This window comes from Rattus norvegicus, chromosome 1, assembly GCF_021556685.1.
Source record: "Rattus norvegicus strain SHRSP/BbbUtx chromosome 1, alternate assembly SHRSP_T2T, whole genome shotgun sequence".
NCBI lineage: Eukaryota > Metazoa > Chordata > Mammalia > Rodentia > Muridae > Rattus > Rattus norvegicus.
Window position 1 is genome coordinate 230,514,142 of NC_141534.1, and position 15,070 is coordinate 230,529,211.

At 38.5% G+C, this 15,070-nt stretch overlaps 1 long non-coding RNA gene across 1 annotated transcript in view; it reads left to right on the forward strand.

Annotated features, from left to right (window-relative positions):
* Positions 1–1,579: 1,579 nt before the first annotated feature.
* Positions 1,580–15,070, forward strand: part of LOC148007874 (uncharacterized) — a 68,808-nt gene continuing 55,317 nt past the window's right edge. Inside the window, exon 1 of the long non-coding RNA XR_015648078.1 lies at positions 1,580–1,661. This is a non-coding gene — a long non-coding RNA (uncharacterized LOC148007874). The remainder of the gene's footprint in view (positions 1,662–15,070) is intronic.

Sequence of the window (15,070 nt, forward strand, 5' to 3'; positions counted from 1 at the left end):
AGGAGAAGGAGGAGGAGAAGGAAGAGGAAGAGGAAGGAGAAAAAGAAGATAATGAGGTAGTGAAGTTGCAAAATGATGTGAAGCTATGGGTAGTAAACACAAACACAATTATGTGTATAATACATTCATAGCACACACACACACATATATATCCATCCATACATATATATATATATATCCATACATACATACACACACACACACACACACACACACACACATATATATGAATCCCTTTCTAGCCCACTGTCTAAAGGTAGCGGGGAAAGATGGTAATTAGCACAAGGGGATATAGAACTGTTTAGAAGTAGTTCTTTAGGCCAATTCTAATCTCCATTGTCAGGATACCAACAGTCCAGTTCAAAGAATGTCACCAAACAGGAATCAGCAGCAGTGGCATGATCCAGCAGAAACAGCCAGGCCTACGCTAAATCTGTACAAGTCAGAAGGAGTGAACAGAGCCAGGAGAGGTTCTCTGCCATGCTTCTCTCACAAAGTGAAGATCAGCAAGCACCCTGTGACTGTCTTTTGCATCCTATAAGAAATAAAGATTATACTATAAAAGTAAGAAAAGGCTGTGCCACATCCCTAAAGATCACAACGAAATAAAAATATTGTGTTTCTAGTTTCTTCATTAGTTGGTTAAAAAATGAATTTAATGTCATTTCTGTTCTTTAATTTTATGTCACACAATTGATGTATACAGGAAGAGTTAGGTTATCAGTATTCTATGGTAGCCTAATTTTATATACATATAGTTATATAGTTATATAGTTATATAGTTATATAGTTATATATAATTGCTTTGTAAATGTTTTCCCTTTTATGAAGTATATAATGCAGATATATATATTTATATATACATTCATATATATATAAACACACTACACAGTTTGTATCTATATTTGGTAAAGGTCAAAAAGCTAAAGTATGGGAGCTGGAGAGACGGCTCAGTGGTAAAGGATATTAGCTACTCTTCAAGAGGTCCTGAATTCAATTCACAGCATCCGCATGGTGGTTCATAACCACCTGGAACGGAATCAGATTCTCTCTTCTGCTGTTTGTGTAGAGAGAGCACTCATCCACACTAAAAAAAAATCTGAATTATGGATCTAGAGAAACAGTCTCTACAGCTGCCTAGCCAATCAGTAAATTCCAAGTTCATAGAGAGACCCTGTCTCAGGAAAAAGACAGGAGAATGAAGGAATATCCTGATTTTTGCATTATAAGCATGACACATGAGCACACAATATCCATTCACACTCATACACTAAACACACACTCAGAATATAAAGTGTGAAATATCTTTATATAGAAGAAGTAAAAAAGTTATTATTAGCATAAATGTCAAAAACAAAATAACTTGTTGTTTTCAGTACCACCAATTTAAATTAGTCCTGTTATCAGCGTTGTAGTGTGTGAGCCAGCGAAGATTCTTTTACAGTGCCTAAATCACAGGAATGTTTTTAAGAAATGAAGTACAAGGTTGTCGGTCTGCATTTCTGCCTCACTGTGTCATAAAGCCACAAATATGCTACTCAGGGGAGGCAAAAATGCAGGCGTGACCAGGGGCATGTCTGTCTTGCTGCTGGGAATTGGAGTGTCGCTCAGGGAAGGCAGAATACAGACCAGGATGCGGGCTCCAGCCTGTCTTTCTCCAGGTGAGAAACAGAGGGAGAAGGGATGGATTCGGAGGTTCTCAATGTCCTGCGTATGGAGACATCACCAGGGACCAGGGGGATTTGAAAATAGGGATCTGTAGGCCTGAGCAGAGCCCAGGACTGAACAGAATCCAGGTTTGGCTCTAAGTGAGAGCCAGAAGTATGGAAGGACTGGAAGAGGGGCCTTCTGTGGAACATTTAGGCATCTCTTTGTGGTCAACCCCCTTCCCAACTCCCATTGTGGTCATTGAAGAGGGAGATGGCCCTTGCTTATCTAAACTGTTTTATTCAGGGCGGATGAGGATGCATACATCTTACTCAGGGTAAGCCAGAGAGTAAATCCTTTTGCAGAAAGGGTTGCCCAGGAAGAGAAGCTCATTGGATAAACACTTGGGGACCTATCTAGATACCTCATTAGCTTGGAGAACTTTAGAATTTTATGCTACCACATTGGTCGTCACAGACATCTTAGTGAGGTGTCATGGTCATGGGATGCAGGACAGGTAGTCTGACCAGGAGCTGATTCTAATGTCTACTGCTCTTAGTAATAAGCTTTCCTGGGGCTTTGAATCTGATTCCACCCTACCAGTTCTTCTATCTGGTAGCAGGGTTCCACTTGCCCCACACAAGGCAAAGCATGATTTAGAAGTGAAAAGAGTAAATTCAGGCACAATTTTAAGATGAGCAAGCCGTATCTAGCAACTACTAAGTTTTAAGCAGTATTTCAAGGTATATAAGTTCAAAGAAATACACAGAGTCACACTTTCAGTCCAAGTTAAATTGGTGAAACACAGTAATGTTATGAACATTCTAGGGAGGGATGGGGGTTGGATAATCATCAATATTGTGAAAATGTGAGTTAATAAAACATTATTTTGTTACAAAATCAAGGCAATTGATGCACTATAACCTTTTCTTTTTTCTTTTTATTTATTTATTGATTGATTGGTTGGTTGGTTGATTGAGGCAATAGAAGAGAAATCACCAGAATAAGAAAATAAAGGAATATAATTATAAGACAAGAACAATAACACCATTGTACTTTCCAAAGCCAGGGTGTTTCAAGAGACTTTGATTTAGACATACACAAGGAGGAAGGCCGTGGGGAGATTTGGTTTTACTGTGGCTACTGGCCAAGTGTTTTGACAGCCTCTTCCTTGTACAATATGAGTGAAAAGTAATTTGCATAATGCCAATAAAGGGATGTTCTACTTTGGAAGTGCTGTGAATAGTGACCTTTCTACTAGTACAAATGACAAAGCACTTCACAAATAAAACCCTGCAGTCAGAATAATCAATATGAAGTGATGGTGTGGGAACGAAGGGGGACAGGCAAGAGCAGTGGGGAGCGGTTGGCAGGGATAGAGAGCCACTTCAATCTAACAAAGCAGAAAAGCAGCTATTGGATTAGCTGCCGTCTACAACTAGTGGTTTCTTTTCCAGCGCCGCACCCTACATGTTCTTTCTCAAATGTGTCAATTCGTGAACAATACTGATTTTGACATTTCCCATAATATGGAATGGCTCGAAAATCATTACAATCAACAATGATTACAATCAACTGTGTGAAATGGCTAGAAGATGCTTAAATGCCTTTAGTGCCAGCTTCTTGCTGGTGGAAGCAGACTTCAGACCATCTCTAACCTCTGATTAAGCCATCACTTAATGCATTGTAGCTGGGACTCTGATTTACTAGAAGCATGGAGAAAAAGGAAAAGGGAAAAATCCGATGTTTCAATAAGAACTGACACGATTTCCTTACGTGTTTGTATATTCTGTAAATTCACTTCAGCAATGATGCTCTGTGTTGACAAGACATCTTCTTGAGTCAATATTTCTGCAAGATTATATGGGCACTGTGATTGTTTCATCCATTGAGTAGATCTGAGAATATTATCCCTGTGTGGGAATAAATTACAATAAGTTCATATGGAGTAGAGTTATATACTACTACCCAGGAAGATATGAAAAGCTGGGTTCTGTATAGTAGAGAAAGTCATAATTTTTATTCAGTCTTCCTAGGACTTCCTAGCCTTTGGGAATAAATAGCTAAATCAACACATGGTTGTTCTGGCTTGAATAAGATTCACCTTAAAGAATTAATATTGAGCTCTTGATGTGGAGCCATTTGGAAATGTTGGAACCTTCACAACCTGATAGCATTTGGGGCGTTGCTTTCTGTGCATCAGTGCAGACCTTCTACCTCCATGTCTTCTAGTTATGATGTGCTTCCTTATGCCAGATCCAAAAGCAGTGAGCCAAACAGACATTTCTTAAAATTTACAAACTGACATGCCCCAAATAAATCTAACCTTTCTTCTTATTTATCTGATTGTACCAGGAGTGTGAACCAAGAAGAAATGCATCATCTCTATCCCAAAGTAGGTTTCATTTGTACACATACATTTCACTGATATAAAAGAATGCCTGAGGGAAAAAATCTTGTGATATTTTTGCTCATAGTTGCAAATACTTCAATCTCTGTCTAGATGGTTTCATAACCGTGGGCTTCAGTGAAGCAGAATATCACAACAGTAGGAGCATATGGCTGAGGAGATAGTTCACATTAGGGACTGGGAAAAACAAAGGGAGAAAGATAAACAAGTGGCTTGGGCCAAGATATACTCAACAATACAGTGACTAACTTCTTTTAACCAGGACCTCTACCTAATGGCCACTTTATCTAGGAAATCAGCACTTGATTAATTGTTTACAGTAAGAACCTTTATGATCCAAACACTTATCGATAGTTCCAACAGCTGGGAAGCCAGCCCTTAGCACTTGAGCATCTGGGGACATGTCAAATCCAAGCTACAGTAATTTAGACCAGCCAAATTCAGCAAATGGGAAAGGGAAAGCACCATTAACAAAATTTGAAGTTCAGATAAATAATAAATGTTTTTATCGTAGAATGCCACGTGAAATATCTGATGTATGTTTTTGTTACACATCTAATCATTCTGAAATTCAAGGTAGACATAATAGTCCATTGACCAAGTAATCCTTATATGAATTTTCAATTTCTCTTTCATCCTGAGGATGTTATCCTAGTCAACACTTAGTGTGTAGCCAACATCAGTGGTTGTAAGTTGACATTCCTGAAAGTTTTGGAGGAAGGTGTCTGTCTTAGAGAAATTCACATGCAGCACTGGAAATCTTAAAAGCAAAAAGGAAAGCTTTCAAAATAAGCCATGGCAGTTATAAGACATTTATTCCTGCAAAATTACCAAAGATGCCTTAACTATGAGGGTCTGTTACTCATTACTCTTTGATGAAATATCATTTGTCCTAAGGAGGATATATTCCATGGTCTTTGAAAACCTATATAAGTGAGAGTGCCCATGTTTCCATATATGGCTTCTGGTGATCATGTATAAATGACTCTTGTTAGACCAACAAAGGAAAGGAGGACAGTGCTGTTCTATTGCTTAAGCTGAACTCCATGATTTCAGTGAGTAGTAAACTAGATGCAGAATTGCCTTGTGTCTGTAGTACATGAGGTGCTTTACCTGGGCATTTTTTTCTGCTGGTGATATGGTCTGCTACTCCAAACAATTATAGTTTCCATTTTGTCTTAGTCTAGGGCTAGAGAAAAATAGACTGTATCCAAATACCAGGAGAAAGAAACTAGTGTTAATCTCTTCTGTTCATTTAGCTCAAAGTACAGAGGCTCAAATGATTTCAGTAAAGAATAGAGGTAACATCAATGAGTGAAAATAATGCGAGTTTCTTGTCACTAAAGGGTACATTCTCTGAAACCAGGACATGTGGCTCAATAGCAAGTAGTTCTCCAGTGGGAAAGGTATCCCAGTGTTTCCCATAGGGGCTGAGAAACTGAGTGCTCAAGGACTGGTGCTGTGACCTGATGAAAGGCCTTCAACTCCAACCTGGGTTCAAGGTCTCTGTCTTTCCTCTGAAGTGTTGGGGAAACCTGTTGGTAACTTGTCTTTATCCCTTCCTCTCCAGAAAAAGAACACAGTAGCCTTCAATCTGTTTACTGAAGTTACATTAACATGATAATGTTACATTCATGCTCTTGGGAGGAATTTTTACATCCTGAAATTTATAATTATGTTGAGAGCCATGAAGAACTTTGTATTGGTCCTTTGCTTCTTCTTTGTGCCCATTCATCAGCCATAAACATAAGAACAATAGTTCGAAATGTCTATATGCTGTTTCCCTTTCCCTATGTGGAAATGAGGTGCGTTTCAACCACATAGACAAACTTTAATTCCTGTACATTGATATGGCTCTCATTTCTGCAAATTAGTAAATTCTGTGTCCTTTGTCCAATAATCTTTTTGTTGCCCTTGTCTAAGATCTCTGTGACACATATTCTACACAAACAGCGTAAGGATGGATGATTCACTTTGTCTCCTAGTTTAAGAGGGTTCAGTCCCCTTGGACTGGATGAAATAGTAGAATAGAGCAACAATTCACGCCGTGGTCCGAGGAAACAGAGAGGGTTTCTTTTGTTCACCTTTTTATTACATCTGGAGCCCAAGCAAACTAAGGATCAGGTTTTTCTACCTACCACTTGTTAACCCTCCTTGAGAAGGCTTTCACACACAAACCCAGAAGCGTGCCACGCTGATCTTTTACATATGTCACCATCCAGTCAAATTGACAACTTAGATTAAATATCATAATTTTACTTCCAATACTGGTGTTATGGAAACTGCAGAGGAACCATTTGTTCTTCATTATATCAACAATTTCCATTATTTAATGAAAACTGGATATTCATAACCAGTTTGCTTACATAAGCTCTGCCCCTTTCTCAGTCTAGCTCAAGAAAATATAACCAATGGCAGCTGTCTCATTGAAACCTGTTGTTGATTGATAGCTATTAAAAATCATATTACATGCCTTTCATGAACTCACAACAGCTGTGGTTATGGGCATAAGACCTACATAAGATCAAGCCAGTCAATATTTTAGCACAGACAGGGAAAGGATTTGTGAGGTCCTACCTTTAACTGAGAAAATGTTGGCAGTTACTGACTTCTGTGGGCAAGTCAGTTTCTTTCAATTATTTTAAATTTAAAAAAATTTAATGATAGGACCCATATGTGATCTTATACATAAAAACCTATAAGCAGCACTGACTATAGTCAGTCTGTTATTAAAACAGTAAGAGAGTTCACGAAACAAAGATGCAGAGTGTTAAAGAAACAGTTCAATGGTTAAGAGCAGTTATTGCAAAGGACATAGTTTTGGTTACTAGTATCCATGTGTGTAGCTTAAAACTTCCAGTAACTTTAGTTTCAGGGGATCTTGTGCCCTCTTCAGGTCTATGCATGAACCAGTATTGTGCATGACGAATATACACAGACAAAATACTCATACACATAAAAATTTAAAACCTTTTTAAAAATTGTGGAGTATGTTACAGGTTCTGGAGGAGTTGAAGGGAAAAAGGATGATGGTTGTACTAGAAATACATTCTATTCATCTATAAAATTACCAAAGAATAAATAAAAATTAGGAGAGAAAACCTGTATTCTAGAAAAGGTTACATAATTCAAGAAAGGAAAAGAAAATCAAATCTCTTTGTTCAAGAGACTTAGAAACATGTAAGGTTAAGGAAATATGCTAGAAGAAAATTGTATCTCTTCTCAATCTGGAGACATGGATGTAAGCCTCCATGTTGGTACTATGAATTTAATTCAGGTCCTTTGGAACGGTAGCCAATGCACCTAAGCACTGAACTCTTTCCCCAGTCCTTTAGGAACATCTTTATCCCAGGCATTTTGTTATGTTACAGAGATGACTAGGACAGAGCCCAACGAGCCTCTAGACCTTGAGTTTTTTCACTTGATGTCTAGCTCTGAACTTTAGGTCATTTAGCACTTACTTCAGAACCATGCATATGATTTTCATGTGTTTTCTCTAACTCCAGTTCTTTGTCTTTTAAGCTAAGATATGGTATGTGACTATTGGTCACATATTTAGCTTTCATTCTCATCTTTTCTATTATTAGCCTATAACAGTATGCCACATCCATTAAATGCAGCTTCAGTTAAGCAAAAACATCAATGTCACATGCATAGGTGCAATAACACAAGTCATTGTTAACCATCTGATGGGCAATGTTTGAGGAACAGAGGGATACAACATATCTACTTTTATTTTCTGTGAGAATTAGCTATGACTAGTAGTAAAATACTATAGAATGCAACTATAGTACTCATGGAATATTCAACTATGGTTCTGGTAATGAAAGAACGTGCAGGAAAGTGATGACCACGGCGGGAGGTGGGTCAGTAAACTCTGTAATGTCAATTGACATTCATGTGATTGAATGAGACATGCAGGAAGTATAAACAGGTGTGTAGAATCCCTGAATTCTGGAAGAGAATTTTAATTTTAACTTGTGTGTCCATGAGATTGCCATTTGAAATTGGGCACAGGATGAGAAGAGCATTAGCTACCAACTTTCGGCCAGTTTTAATTCAACACCTTCTCTTATGAGTGTATTCAAACCATGAAGCAAAAAACATTAAGTTGTAAAGAATCGCTTAGTGTATCTTAATTGCAATGTGTTTAACATAACTCTATAAATATGTAGAATATTCATATAAGTTTTAGGTCCATGTAGTTTTATTAATTATCCCTTTGTGAACATTGTGTTTTATATGGAAGTTCATCTGAGACATTCGCCATCATATACTGGGATTTTACACATGCAGAATCAACCATTTGTCCAATCTGTGAGCTAAATGGAATAAAGTAGAATTGCTTATATATGTTGTGCAAATTTTCTATCATTCTGGAGTTACACAGCTTTGTATTTAGAGAGGAAATTTGAAATAATAAAATTATGCAGGTGATAAAGGCAAGAGAATGTAGATTTCAAATATAGTATTGCTTAGGATTTGTAAGAGAACCGAATGATTAAACTGCACTATTATAAATCATGCTTGTACTATGCAAACAGCTTCAAGGTGACTCATGGGTTATTGTTGTAAGAAAAAAAACCCTTGACTCTACCTAGCAGCCACCCTACATATGTTTTAATTTCACACATGCTTTCATCTCTATGGTATTTTTGAGGACATTTTAAAAGAGTGCTGCTTTTAAATTCGAAATGCTAACATCAATCTCTCACTTGTTTTAAATGAAATCATTTTATACCTCTTCAACTAAAGAAAAGCAAGGCTATATGCAGTTCCTTAGGACAAAGCATGTTAGCAAAAGTTGTTTGCTACAAGCATTCTTGAAACAGTTCAGTTACAGCAACCCTGTCCAATAATACTAACCACAGCAAAACTATGAGAGGTGTCCGAACTGGCAGAACTTCTTTCAGTTAGAATGAGTAGTTTTTGGAAACAAAAAACCCAAAGCTTCATGTGTGTGTGTTTGGGGGGGGTGTACAATTTGTAAAATTTAACTTCAGACCTAATTTTCTCCCTCCCTTCCTCCATCCCCTCCTCCCTCCCTTCCTCCATTCTTTCCTACTTCTAAGGAGATGGGTATGCTAAAGCTTTGGCCGTAAAGATAGCACCACAGGAGAAGGTTTCCAAACAGTCCACAAGATGATGTCATGTATGGATTAGATAACATTCCAATTTCTGAAACGTTGATGGATAACAATGATGTGAAAGACGTACTTCTTATTGTGTCAAATACATAATCAACATTTGACCCTTGGGTGATTTTAGGTAAGAAATGCAAATGCCATGACACACCAGTACTACATTGAGTAGCTGATCAGCTCAGTGGACCATTGCAGACATTGCAGATGTTGTTCCACTGGAGTGGACAACTCTTGGCAGAGCCATTCTGCTAATGCATCTATAGTTAAGTTCACTGGTGTTAGAGTCACACCGCCACTTTGGTGATCCAGCCTCCATAAAGTTGCTCTTGCTCTCTCTCAAGCTTCAGATTTTTCAATTGATGATGTAGATATAGGTAGAGTTAGAGATAGAGACAGAGATACATAGATAGATAGATAGATAGATAGATAGATAGATAGATAGATAGATAGATGATAGATAGATAGATAGATGATAGATGATAGATACATGATAGATAGATGAGAGAGAGACAGAGAGAGATAGATAGATAGATAGATAGATAGATAGATAGATAGATAGATGATAGATAGATAGATAGATAGATAGATAGATAGATATAGATAGATAGATGAGATACACACACACACAGAGAGAGAGAGAGAGAGAGAGAGAGAGAGAGAGAGAGAGAGAGAGAGAGAATCAACAGATGCAAGTAAGGTACGAGTCATTGTTATTTTTCTGTACATACACAGTCAAAGTCAACTTGGAACTGTAGTTAAAATCTAGAAATGTCAGATTTCCCCACACAGCAGTTCATTATGTTTCCACATTTTCCTGTTTTGTTGCGTTTCCTTTTCTGTTATCTTTCCTTAAGACTCTGTAGCTGTTTGCTTCGTTGCTCTGAACCTTGGGGGATGTTAGCAGATTAGGTTTTTGTTACCCATCTTTTTGAAACATGTGTTCTCAGACCCTCAAATGTAGAATTGCATCTTGCTTTTTTATTGCCAACTGTTTAAAAAAAAAAGTTGATTCATTTAACTGACCACATATGTTGTTCGAATGAGGCTCTCACAATCCTTGAGAACAAATAAAACCTTCCAAGTTCTGTGGCTGTACATTCACCAATGAGCTGGCTGTTTGCAGCTTGACTTACATTAGAGCCACCTCAGCATCCAAGATGAGAATTCGAGTGCTCAGGAATTCTAGTGATTGTTCATAAATTTTGCAGAGACATTTTGGGTTCAGAGTTAATGGACCAACTCTGAATGCTTTTTATCATTTCTATCTGCCGAAGATAAATTATCATTCTGAATGCCCCCACGAAATACTGATGCTGGTATTTTTGGTTCAGTTTTAAGTTAGTACTCCCTCAACCCTGTTTCTAGATGCAGTATTTAAGAGACTATAAATTCATGTACTCTTCCTATCTGCATTTTCTATTTAAAATTCTCTATCTATTGCTTTTTCAATTAAAAAAATAACCTAAGTAACAATGTTATATTTGTTTCCTAAGCATAACTGGAATGCCATCAATTATGTAGTTAAAGCAATAGATGTATGTTGTGTTACAATTTTAATACAGACATCCAGTCCTCTCTTCTAACGCTACCCTAGATGGCACAAAATGACTCTAGACTTGCCCTGCTACATGTCTGTCTTTATGTCAAAATGGATTCGAAACCAAAATCGTTCAGATTTCATCTAATTCTGTCTTCAGAGACCCTAAGTTGTACTCTGATAGTTTGAGGACTAAAGCTTGAATTAGGAACACATAAAGTAACTGAGCATCTAATTTTATTTGCGCTTTAAGTGCTTTATCCCAGCAGACTAATTTCCATACGAGTCTCTGGCATATTGATGCAGCAGATAAGAAGGCTGAAGATGTCTAAGGGCTCTAAGTGATATCCAGAGAAGCACAGGGACAGCACTCACTAACTCTACTGTGTTTGCAAAAGTAGAAATAGATCTCATCTTTTCAGCGGAGAGGCTGAGCATCACACTGTACAGCAGCTCTGAAACATTACAGCCAACGGGAAGCAAAGCCTACAACACCGATGGCAGAACAAGGGCCTCCCTCAGTCTGGGTAAAAGAGGGCACTGTTTGATGAGTGAAGATCTAAACTGCGGTTAAAAAAAAAATGAGTGCATGAGCACGGGTGCAGATGAAATACATTGTTAATTCATTAACTAAGTTGTTAAATCATCTCATTTTCATAAAGGTAAGAATTTACTATAAATTTCCATCTCTATACCTCTTACATTCCACTTCCACACAGTACAGTCATTAAATTTTAAATTATTTTGGGGCTGAGTAGATAGCTCAATGATTGAATGCATTCCTGTTCTTCTAGAGGATACAGGTTTAGTTCACGGAACCCACGTGGCAGCAAAAAACCATCAGCAACCCCAGACTCAAGGTTTCCCATTGCGTTCTTCTAGCTTCCGCCGGCATCAGGCATACAAATTGCAAATAGACATACATGCAGGCAAAACAGTCATAAACATAAAAAGTTACTAAAATACTAAGTGTTTACCCCTTACATTAATAGGTAGGATATAGTGAACAGTCTGGGACAAGGAGTTTTATTTATATTTTGCTATTAATAATGGCTGCATTGAGAAATAATTATATAGATTATAAATGTGCGTTTGTAATGACACATGCCTATATGGTGGCCTAAAAACCATGTATGCACAGAAATTATTAGCATAGCATTATATCCCTCTATGTTTGTTGAATGACTTAGATGACTTACCAAAAAAAATCATTATTTGCCTGCCTTTATTTTTTTTATAAGCATTCATTCACTGAGCATAAAACCTGAACTGAAGAACAAAAAAAAAGAGAGAGAGAGAACAAACAGAAAAGGGAAACCCTGAAAACAGAAAGTAGGAAAAATGAGAAAGACAAAGGTAGAAAGGAGAGAGAGAGAGAGAACGCAGAATGGATCAAAACGACTGCAGAGCCTCCATTCTCTTCACCGTGTGATGCTGCTATAAGAGAGGTGATTCTTATTAAAACACTCTTTGTCAAACCTCAGACACATTATGGACTTTGAAATGTTCTTTCTTAATACAGCATATTCAATTAATGTGAAATAAGTGATTTACTAAAGAGGAGGAAAATCCAAGAGTCTGAATCATGACAAGAAGTGCTAAATTCTATTGGCTTATTTTGACTGCATTTGCAAGTACCTGATGGAAATGCTCAGATCAGGCATCTCGGCATCTGAGGCTTCCTGTTGATTGTGTGACAGAGTTGCCAGGCACATAACACATTTGTTTTACAGCACTGCATGATGAACTCACAGTGTTTAATCTCCAGGACTGAGAGTCCTTAATTTGTTCTTTGAGGAACAGTCTGTTTTCATCAAGAGACACGCTTTAGTTGATCAAGCAGTTCTACAGAGAGTGCAGTAGAGAAAAAGAATCAGGGGGTAAGGGTGAGCAAGAAAGGGTCCACCTAGTCCATGAAACCATAGCAGTTTTTATTTCCCAGTAAAACATGTGTATTAATTTGTGCATGAAGTTTCCTAATATTCCCTCATCCAACACAATAAAATCCTCCAGGCCAAAGAGAAGGGGAAGCAACAAGCATGGGAAGAGACCAGTGAGCTAGCAAGGAACACTCATTCAAAGAAAGGAACGTATTTGCCTAAGAGATCTAATACATTTCAAAACGACTTTAGTAAAATAAAGATGCTTGTTTCACATTATTTATCAGAAACTGTCCTAAATGTAGGTTAATATGAGGGATAAGAATAATATATGGATGAGAAATATGGCTTCTCTTATTAGCATACAACTTCCCCTTTGAGAATATACCCTGAGGCACTCATTCATTAGACCTCTAATCTCTCTGGGGCCTCCAGTCAATTGAGGGTTATCTGCGTCTTCTCTGACTGAACCCTCACATGGTAGTTCTCTGCTGTATATGTGTTGGGGACCTCTTATCAGCAGGTGTATGCTACCTGGTTGGTGAGCCAGTGTCTGAGAGATCTTGGGGTCCAGGTTACTTGAGACTGCTGGTCCTCTTACAGGGTCATCCTCCTCCTCAGGTTCCTCCAGCTTTTCCCTAATTCAACCACAGGGGTCAGCAGCTTCTGTTCATTGGTTAGGTGCAGATATTTGCATCTGACTCTTTCAGCTGCTTGTTGGGTCTTTCTGAGGGAAATCATGTTAGTGTGAGAGCTAGTATTTTCCCACCAGCCTCAGACAGCCCCTCCCATCCAGGAGGAAGTGCAGCAATCACTCCAGGGGCAGTTCCCAGAGGTGGCCAGGAGCCCTGTCCTCACAGCAGGACTATCTCAACTTTTATCTAAAGCAGTGCATTTCAAGGACCCCAGCCCTGCCCTGGATTGGAAAGACCTAAGGGTCAATTGAGCTCACCAATCCCCCTATGCCCAATCTCCATCACTGTAACCTGCCCTTTAAGGAATGTATAAAACTGCACTATCAGATTGTTTGGGGCTCACCTCTCTTCATTAGGTAGGCAGACCCCAGCTTGCTGGAATAATAATAATCCTCATGCCATTGCATCATCTCTGGTCTCACATCTCATTCAGGGGAGTCTCCTGCTAATTAAGACTCAGGTCCAGTCTTACAATTAATTAAGACTCAGGTCCATATTTGTGAGTGCTCCATAGCCTCAGTAATGGTGTCAGACCTTGTGGGCTCCCCTTGAGCTGAATCCCCTTTGGGCCTGTCCCTGGACCTTCTTTTCCTCAGGCTTTTCTCCATTTCCATCCCTGTAGTTCTTTCAGACAGGAACAATTATGGGTCAGAGTTTTGACTGTGGGATAGCAAACCTATCCCTCAACTGATGCCCTGTGTTTCTGCTGAAGGTGGGCTCTACACGTTCCCTCTCTCCACTCTAGGGTACCCTCTTTGAGTCCTGAGAGTCTCTCACTTCTCAGGACTCTGGTACATTCTGGAGGGTCCTCCCATCCTCCGTCCTTCCAAGGTTGCCTGTTTCCATTCTTTTTGCTGGCCCTCAGGGCTTCTGTCCTTTCCCCCCATATTGAGTGGGGAAAGAGTTTAAGATTTTAAAGGAAAAAAATACCAAATATATCTACAAGCCACCAGTTGACATGTAAGTATGGCTGGAGAAAAAATATCACTGGAAGAATAAAGTGTTAGGGGCAATTAGTGACTATGGAGAGAGAATTACTTCAGGAATGAGTCTACTAGATTGCTATCCAATACTATGTATCTGTATCTATATCTATATCTATATATCACTAAATGGATTAAAAGCTTATATTTATATATTTATTCATATATATGTAACAATGTTAATTAAAGCAAAATGCCATGGAAAGCAGTAGCCGAAGGGGGTATAACGGTGATTAGAGGGAGGGAGAGAAATTATATAATTTAATTAAAAATAAAAATTTTAAATGGAAATAAAAAGTCTGAAGATGGGGCAGTGAAGAAATCACTTTAAGTCTAAGTGTAGCCTATCTGTTAAACTGTTCTCTTTGTGAAGACCCAAATTACTGGAAGTCTAGACTCAGCCTCTGTTGAATAACAAACAGACATAGAGAAGAAAACTGATGTTCTGCAGAGGCTAGAAAGTGAGGCAGAGATGTCACAATAAAAGGCAGCAACAAAGGAGTTACAGGACTCTTGGGGGATCAGTAGTGAGATAGAACTGTAAGATGATCTATAAGAATGCAGGGCAGCCAATGAGAACCATTGCTCAGTTCTCTCTCTCTCTCTCTCTCTCTCTCTCTCTCTCTCTCTCTCTCTCCCTCACCCCCCCTCTAGCACACACACACACACACACACACACACACACACACACACACACACCACACACACACAGTAAGGAAATGAATAAATCCCATAAAGAAAACCAAGCATATACAAACTAAAAAAAATGGATGA